The following is a 10,128-nucleotide window of genomic DNA, read 5'->3' as shown; positions in this document are numbered from 1 at the left end:
TTCATCATGTCTTCCACGTCTCGAACCTTAAAAAGATTTTATCTGACGAAACCCTTGTGATCCCTCTTGTTGAGATCGAGATCAACGAGAACCTTAGCTTCGTGGAAGAACCAGTCGAAATCATGGATTGGGAGATCAAACTTATGAAATAAAGTAGCATACCAAAAGTGAAGGTTCGCTGGAATGCCAAGCGGGGACCTGAATTCACTTGGGAGCGTGAATATCATATGAAACATAAATATCCACATCTCTTTCCGAGTCCATGATTTGTATTCTATGTTGGAATTCTAGGAAAAAATTTCCTCTATCGGGGGAATGATGTGACAACCCGAAACTTTTTCTATTATCTTTAACCGATTTCCGTTAATAAAATTTGAATTTTATTGGATTTCCTTCAAATTCCTTGGTTTGGGAAAAATTTTACGTTTTAAGTAAATAATATTTTATATGAATTGGAAATCGGAAATCACGCGAAAACTCGAACTTTTCTTGAAAAACAATATGTTTGCGGCCAGAATGAGTTTACGTTCGTAAACCCGTGTACAACCGTAAACCCGTTTGCGGTTGGTGCCAGGTGGACCTCGCTACCGACCATACCCCCATCCTATATATATCAGACCCCAACCTTCATTTGGACCCTCTTGGCCAAAAACTCTCACTTTCTCTCTCTAGACTCTTGATCGTAAACACCTAAAACACCTCTTTTCTTCCGTAAAACATCAAAAATTATCATTTGGAGTCGATTGGGAGCATCTGGAGCACGTTTTCTGTGAAATCAAACATCCTTGTTCTTGAGTTTACGACCGTACACCCTTCAAATCTTGAAAGGCCGTAAACCCTTCAAAGCGGATTTCACGGCTGTAAACTCTTCTCACCGTAAACTGCCTATATGACCATAAACCTCATTCACGACTATAAACTCTTGTTCACGGCCATACACGCCTCGTAAGTGGTGAACAACCCGTTCCCTCGATTCACTCAAGTCCCGGTAACATTCCTTAACCGAAAGCAAGTGCTTTTCTAACACTTATCTAACAAAATCACTAATTTAGATACCTATATGTATTTATTTTTATATTAGGATTCCATTAAGTGCCACAACTCGAGGGTCTTCGTTTCCAGTTCAACACTTTCACACAACAAATAGTGAGTTCATATCCCTACGCTTTTATGGTTTTTAAACGTTCTCAGGGGGGAATACAAGCCAAACATAAACGATTTTATTTTGTGAACTGAAACAAAAATGATTTCAACAAAACTTATGTAATTAATACAGTCCAACAAGTTTGATAAAATATATAGATATTTTATCCCTTTTGTATTATGTGGAGCATAAGGGACATTTTCTAAACATAATTGCGAAGTTTTCAGAACAATTCACAAACATAACATTTCAGTCAACCTATAATAGGTATAGTTTGGGGAATTCATTACCAGTTTTACCGATGCAAACTACTTACTTGATCAATCATATAAACTATGACAGATATAGTTTATGATATTCTTTACTACGTTCAGATAAAATAGTATAACACTAAATAATTATTTGACATATAACTATTTATACTCTTACCAAATATATAAACGATTTCAATACAAGAACGTGATAAAGTACAACACATAAACTAGTTAATACATGATTGTGAGACATCTCTTCATTTGTACCCTTCATGGTACTGGTAAAATCGTCAACATTCAGTATTGCCAGAGTCTCCTGGAGGGACAATGTGAGATTTGTGAATAGATATATTCAGGACTGACAATCCTACACCTAAACTACTAGCTACAGTTAGGCAGGCATGCCTGTGGCGATAAATATCATACCATACGACGCCTGAAGAAATGTTGCTTAGGTCCCTAGTCATATCAAGCATCGTTGTATGAACTCACAATAGTATAAACTAACTTTTGTTTATAGTATTTCATTATTCACTAGTTTTATTTTAAGTAATAAAATTTCTATACATACTGGTGGTAGCCAAGGTTTTCTAAGGAACATACTATACATACTGATGGTAGCCAGGGTTTTCAAACAAAGCACACTATACATACAGTAACAAACAAACATGTCAGAAAATATTGGATTTTCTTCGGAAGCATGCATACATTTTTCAGAATTCAATGACCAGTTTTCATTACAAAAACATTCTTATGAACTCAGCAGCTTGATGCTGATACGTTTTCAAAATCGCTTGTATTCTCAGGACATCAGTAGAAAAGTACTCTCGCCAGCTTTTGAGAAGATGGAGCCTATAGAGTCTCATCTTTATATTTTGTTACTTTTGATGTATACAAACTATGTTTCAAACAGATGTAAATATTCATATCTTAATGTAATGGTTATGTTGTCTTTGATTACTATGTTGCAATTGTTGTGATGCTACACATGACGTCCTCCGCCCCAAACGTTTCTGCCGTTCCGGTTTGGGGGTGTGACAAATTGGTATCAGAGCTATTGTTTATAGTGAACTAAGTATACCGAACCTTACATGGTATACAACTATAAACGCGAAGGGGCCGAAGTGCTCTGAACTAAAAGTATACTTCTAAAATATAAGTATTTTATAGGAAGTATAGAAGTATGCATAATACCAGAAACAATATTGTAAGTAGAACAAAACAAAAGTATTTGGATGCTAGACACTACGGTTAAACCTGGACAGTTATGTAATCATGTCTAGGGTAAATATAGTCTGATCAACTATATTTATTTGAGACATGACCAATGTGTGTTTGGGAGTGACTGTGGTGTTATAGCAGGCCTAAAACTTACCAAGCATATACAACTGATATCGATAGAACCAAACATCCAACTTAAAATACTATAGGAGTATTTTAGCCAAAACCGAATACATTGTAGAGATTCATTCCTTCCTAGCGGTAATTTACTTGCACTAGTAACTTTCTTTGTTATCGCTTAGTAGAACACTTTATTATTTAAGTTTAGATATATCTTTTTTCATATCTCTTGATTTAAAAGTCTAGGGGACTCACCATCCTCTTCTCCCTGACTATTTTTAGAACAATATGCCTCCGAAGAAAAGACCCAACAAAAAGAACAACAATCCCCCGACAGATCCGACGCCACCACCTCTACAGATCGATCCAGCCATGTTCCAGGCAGCGGTGATAGCTGTTTTGGCGGCCACAATGTCGCAGATAAATACTAGAGGCTCTAGCGGGTTGGGAGGTGCTACCTATCCCCAAAATCTTGAAGGTGGTCAAGGACACCAGAAGGAGTGTTCCTACAAAGATTTGATGAACACGAAACATAAATCCTTCGTCGGTAATAGAGGTGTCATTGCCCTCACCCGGTGGATCGAGAATATCAAATCATTCTTCGAGATATGTGTGTGCTCCGAAGCAAACAAGGTGAAGTTCGCCGCCTACACCTTCACCGATAGAGCATTGTCCTGGTGGAACAATCGAGATAAATCCCTAACCCCTGCTAGTGGCTAATTCCATGGGTTGGGAAAGTTTAAAGGAACTCATGCTCGTAGAATACTGCCCAAGGGGTGAGATGCAGAAGTTGGAGCATGAGCTCTGGAATCTGAAGATGAAAGGTTCTGACATTGCCTCCTATACAGCTAGATTCTGTGATCCGGCTCTTCTCTGTCCGGGAATGGTCTCCTCGGAAAGCAAAAAGATAGAGAGATACATTTGGGGATTGATACCCGCAACTGAAGGAAATGTTTTGGCTGCTAAGCCTTCCATGTTCGACAGCGCCAAGTGCCTAGAGCAAACCCTGATAGATCATGGGGTTGATCTAGACGAAGTGGCATCCGCTCCCGAACCACCAAAGGCAAGTGGTGGGAAGAGAAAGTTTTGGAACAAGCAGAAGGGCCAGTCTTTGCAGGAGCACTCCAAGAAACAGCAAGTAGTGGCAGTTCATGCTACTACCACTCCTGCTGTTGTTCCTACAACTTAAGCACCTACCAGCAGATATGCTGGTACCCTTCCTCGGGTACGACAAGTGCAACTATCATCATCACGGGCCAAGCCGTGAGATGATGTACAAAAACTGTGGCAATAAAGGGCACAGAACTCGAGGCTGCAAGACACAAGTCCAACCCACTAACTAGGCCTCTAGAATAGCCGTTGGTCAAGTATGTTATGGCTGTGGACAAATCGGGCACTACAAGAGAAATTGCCCAAAGGCGACAACACCTGGCAACACGGGGATAGTGCTAGCAATGGGCTAGAAAGAGGCAGTTGTTGATCCCTCCGTTGTTATGGGTACGTTTCTCCTTGACAACTCTTATGCATGCTTTCTTTTCGATTATGGTGCAGAGAGAAGTTTTGTTAGTCATACATTCAAGGATCTTCTCAAACATGAACCCCAACCCTTAACCGAAACGTTCAACTTTGAGATAGCTAATTGTAAGAAAGAGGGAACTAACAACGTATTCATCGGCTGTACCCTTACCCTAAACGACTATTCCCTTCCAATCGATCTTATGCCAGTTTCCATAAAAAGCTTCGATGTCATCATTGGCATGGATTGGTTGAGCCCCAATCGTGCTGATATCCTTTGTTATTAAAAAGCCATCCACCTTATTCTTCCCTCTGTTGAAACTCTTATGATTTATGGCGATAAACTTAGCACCAACCTCCGTATCATTTCGTGCATCAAAGCTCAAATATATCTGCAAAAGGAGTGTTATGCATTCCTAGCCCATGTTGTTAATGATCAGGAAGTTAAAGACCTCGAGAGCGTCTTCGAAGTTAGCAACTTCCCTGATTTCTTTCCCGAAGAGCTTCCGGGAATCCCTCCTGAGCGCCAGGTCGAGTTCCACATCTACTTAATCCCCAGAGCTACCCCTGTAGCTAAATCCCCATACCGTCTAGCACCAGTAGAAATGCAAGAATTATCCAGCCAACTCAATGAGCTACTCAGCAAAGGATTCATCAGGCCGAGTTCCACACCCTGGGGAGCCCTGATCTTATTTGTGAAAAAGAAGGATGGATCCTTTCGGATGTGTATAGATTATTGTGAATTGAACAAGCTTACCGTAAAAAATCGTTATCCCCTTCCCGAATCGACATTCTCTTCGATCAACTTCAAGGAGCGAGCTACTTCTTGAAAATAGACCTAAGATCAAGGCACCATCAAGTACGAGTCCATAAGTTTGATGTTCCTAAGACAACATTTTAGACTCGATATGGTCACTACGATTTTGTAGTAATTCCCATTGGTCTAACCAATGCACCAACGATATTCATAGACCTGATGAATCGGGTATGCCACCCTTTCCTAGACAACTTTGTGATAGTATTCATTGATGATATACTTGTCTATTCCCGGAGCGAGGAAGATCATAGGTAGCACATGAGGCTAGTGCTAGAGACACTGAGAGTGGAAAGGCTTGATGCAAAGTTTTCCAATTGCGAATTTTGGATTCGAAAAGTAACTTTCCTTGGTCACGTGGTAAGCGAGGAAGGCATACACTTGGACGCTTCTAATTAAATCGATTGAGAGTTTGTCGGCACCGGAGACGCCCACAGAAGTCTGTCAATTCTTGGGTATCGCTGGCTACTATCGCAATTTTATCCAAAATTTTTGCAGAATTCCTAAGCCTCTAACCACCCTGACCGAAAGAGGTGTATCCTTTTGTTGGGAAGAAAAGCAAGACACTGCGTTTCAAACATTATAGCAGACGCTATACAGCACACCTATCCTGTCTCTGCCCGAAGGGACGAAGGACTTCGTTGTCTACTGTCACACCCCGAAACCGAATGCGGAAACGTTCCGGGGCGGAGGTGACTTCATGTTAAGTATCACAACCAATGTACATAGTAAGCGAAGTAACACAAAACATTACATTACATAGAATCATTACATTTGCTTGAAAGTAAAGTAATACAAGTTTTGTAAATACATAAGTTTAAACAAAGTAAGACGTGACTTCCATATGCTCCGTCTTCTGCAAAAGAACGCATGATACCTGTCTAAGGAGAACCTGAGAATACAACCAATTTAAAAATCAGCATAAAGCTAGTGAGTTCATAAGTTGTTTGTTTATGTAAAAAGAACAAGTTTCCTTTGTTTTTCTGAAAAACGTTGTTATCCAAGAAAATCCCATATTTGTTATTACGTTTATCGATTTCTATAAAATAAACCCTAATTATTACTAGTATGTTAAGAAAAAATAACTTAAAACTTCTAAATTCCATTCGGTACAACAGAAGATAGTTTAATACATAAAAGTATAAATTGAAAAGCCTAGGAATACCATCCCGTATCACAGTAGGTAGTTTTAATACATAAAACTATAGATTGAAAACCCTGGGAATACCATCCTGTATCACCGTAGGTAGTTTTAATACATAAAACTATAGATTGAAAACCCTGGGAATACCATCCCGTACCACCGTGGGTAGTTTTAATACATAAAACTATAGATTGAAAACCCTGGGAATACCATCCCGTACTACCGTAGGTAGTTTTAATACATAAAACTATAGATTGAAAACCCTGGGAATACCATCCCGTACGACAGTAGATATTTTTAATACATAAAACTATAGATAGAGGAAAGAAATAAAATCCGTTAACAATCTTATTTTTAATACGTACTGTGAGTCGTATAAATATCAATGTTTATCTATTGACATTGCATGAAATCCGAACTCTTAAAACAACAAATGAAGATCCCCAATTATTCCCATAATAATATGATTGTATTGATTATTTCCTACACTGTAATTAAAATCCATATAGTTATATTCAGAAAACATCCCTTATGCTCCACATAATACATAAGGGGTAAAGATATCGAAAAGTCTGCCAGATATTTATAGAATTACACAAGTTTTATGTTTCGAAAACATTTATAGTTTGCGTGTATTCCCCCTTGAAGACATTGAAAAACACGGAAAAAGGCATAGGGGTATGAACTCACCAGTCGAGAAATGTGTCGGTTTGGATGCTAAACGTCAGTTCGGGGCTTGATTACATAAATTGTATCTAATTAGACCATGATTTACTAATTAACATGAATAAACACTTCGAGGGGCGAAAACACTTCAATTCAAGTGTTAGGAGTGACCTGGGTGGCATTTATCGATGTGTATGACCTAGATATGAAGTTTACTCTTCAAGAGTAAACTTCTATTGGAGATTACGTGCCTAATGACCATATCCCCATGAGTTTACGGCCGTAAACTCATGGGTGATGCTCTTGGGTGCTTAATGGCCTGGTGACACTTGAGGGATGATGCTAGGTTTAGCTCTAGGGCATTGGAAAGGGATTTGATGAATCATATGGACCATTTAAGGAGTTCACGGCTGTAAAAAAGGAGTTTACGGCCATAAAATCTCTTATACCCATTCCTTTGGTGTTTTAGTGGTCCAAGATTAATCACATGTGATTCAAACTCAGTATACATGCCATAGAATGAAATTAGGGCACCATTTGACCGATTTAATTGGGAATTTATGGCCGAGGAACCCATCCTTGGGGGGTTTATGGTTGTGAACTCCTAAGGGGGTAGTTTTCTTGATGATTAAGGTCCCTAACACACTTGTGGATGATTCTAGACATTATTCAAAGGCTTAGGAGGCGTTTAAGGGGCATCTTAACACCTTAAAAGGTGTTTACGGCCTAAGAAAGGGGGTTTATAGTCCAAGCATGTTCTTGGGCCGTAAAGTCATGTTTACCCCTCAAATGTTGAGTTTTTGGTGTTCCAAGTTCGGTCTTGTAAGCCCTAAGTCATATCTAAGCTCCAAAGATGGTTTGGAAGGGTTTTGGGGCTCCAAAACCCCATTTATGTGTGTTTGCTGCCTAGAACTGTTCCAGGGCCGTAAACACAAGTTTTTGGTCCTATTTCATGATTTAAACACGAAATTGTAAGCTAAAAATCAAAACTCTAAGCTAGGATTGATTCCTTACCGAATTTGAGCTTGAATTGGATGATTTTGGATCAAAGGTTGAGATTTGTAGAGAGAGAGTAGAGAGAGGGTGAAAAGCTTCAAAATGAAGTTCTTTCAACCTTAAATATGGTTAAGTTTGAGACACGGTGGAATTCTACCCGATACCGACGTTAAACGAGGCTTTTGGTCGTACCCGATTTAGTTGTCGCAGCCCGACGTTGTCACACCCCAAAACCACGAACGGCGGAAACGTTCAGGGGTGTAGGACGTCATGTACAGTATCACAACAGTGTAATATAATAAACAAGCAACAACATCATCCATTGCATTATAAGTAAAGTTTTATACATGTGTGTTCTTTATATGTAATAAGACACCAAAAATATACAATCAAAATAAAAGACGAGAATTGACTGCTCCGTCTTCTCAAAACCTGGCCTCCGTACCTGTCTACTGGCGACCTGAGAATACAAGTTATTTTGAAAGCGAGTATCAGCTTTAAAGCTGGTGAGTTCATAAGTATATAAGTGTCATTGCTTTGTTTGTGAAAACCTGCTATGAATGCCATGAAAAACCTTTAAGTGAAAATGTTGAGGTAAGTATGAAATCCCTAGAAAAACCCTTATTTTCTATAAGTATGAAGTGTAGTCTTCTACCAAGACTCGAATGTTTTGTATGAATGAAGTGTAGTCTTCTAGCAAGACTCGATTGTTTTGTATATATGAAGTGTAGTCTTCTACCAAGACCCGAATGTTTTGTAAGCATGAAATGCAGTCTTCCACCAAGACCCGAATGTTTTGTATGTATGATGTCTAGTCTTCTACCAAGACCCGAATGTTTTGTAAGTATGAACTGTAGTCTTCTACCAAGACCCGAATGTTTTGTATGTATGATGTGTAGTCTTCTACCAAGACCCGAATGTTTTGTAAGTATGAATTGCAGTCTTCTACCAAGACCCGAATGTTCTGTTTGTAAAATGATAGTTTTTCCTTTGTGTAGACTAGTACTTAAAGTGCTTAGTCTAACTCATCCTTTATGTGAATGTGTCACAGAATAAGGTGAACAGGAAAAATATAATATGGTAAGTGTTGTCACTAGGTACTAGGACCAACACTACATCGCATGAAGCGAAAGATAGACCCTAAGGAACATCCGAAGAGTGTCCCCTCATCCTCTGTAGCAGCAGCAGGATGGAAGGAGGGTTAGTCCCTGCATCGATCTCTTGACGTAGATCGTCAACCTAATGATCCTCCGAAGATTCACATCTCGTCCACTGTTGCAACAGTGGGCGGAGGGATAGTTAGTCCCGTCACTGACCACAAATCAAGTGACTACCTTAGACATCCGTAGATGTCATCGATCACTGGTGCTAATCAGTGAGATTCGGAATGGTAAGTCCCGCCGAAACATCCCATTGAACGGGGATAGGAAAGACAATTTATACAGTAAATACTAATAAATCATCCTCTTAGATCTAAGTTCAAGTATCCAAGGTAAGTAAGTATAAAATAATGTACCTATGAAGAAGTGTCCCTTTATAGAATTCATGTAGGTGTGTTCATGTAACAAGTAAGTATATGTAAACATATTCATGTATCATATAATCCTAAGTACGTGTACTCATGTATCATGTAAGGCATTAGTATAGACTCATGAATGAACTGAGTCTCGTTTGATATCTTCTAACTATCCCTATGATAGCTAACTGGAAAGTATGTGATTGATCAAGTAGGTTTATGAAAGATATCTAAGAGCTTTGAACAATAATTTAAAGTGACTTGAAGTCATTATACAATTCAAAACTAATACTTCTGTTGTCCAAGTATTTTAAGATAGAAAACCATTTCACGTGACTCCTTTTGAAATATGTGAAATCTACTGAGTGAAAACACAGTTATAAAATACATGAAACTGATTTAATAACATGTTTGTTTCTACTTGTATTCCCCCCATTAAAGCATTTAAAATCATTTAAAACATTGATTACGGGGTATGAACTCACCTGCAGTTGGTGATTGGAATGAACTGAACGGTATCGGATGGCTAGGTGTCAAGCGAGGACTTGTGCACACACTACGATCCTAATGAACATCTAATCACACATATATGCACTCAATTAGACACCAAAAACTAATTGATAATGTTTAAGACATCTTAGATATAGATAACACTTTATGTAAGTGTTTTAAGCCGTAAGGACTTCATCTAAGCTATTGTGGGACAGGGTACTTGAGTTTAGGGTTTCCAAAGGACCC

The sequence above is a fragment of the Lactuca serriola genome, chromosome 4 (genome assembly GCF_051521515.1).
Source record: "Lactuca serriola cultivar US96UC23 chromosome 4, Lser_US96UC23_V15, whole genome shotgun sequence".
Classification (NCBI taxonomy): domain Eukaryota; kingdom Viridiplantae; phylum Streptophyta; class Magnoliopsida; order Asterales; family Asteraceae; genus Lactuca; species Lactuca serriola.
The sequence above is the reverse complement of the archived record's forward strand: the minus strand, read 5'-3'. Positions refer to the sequence as shown.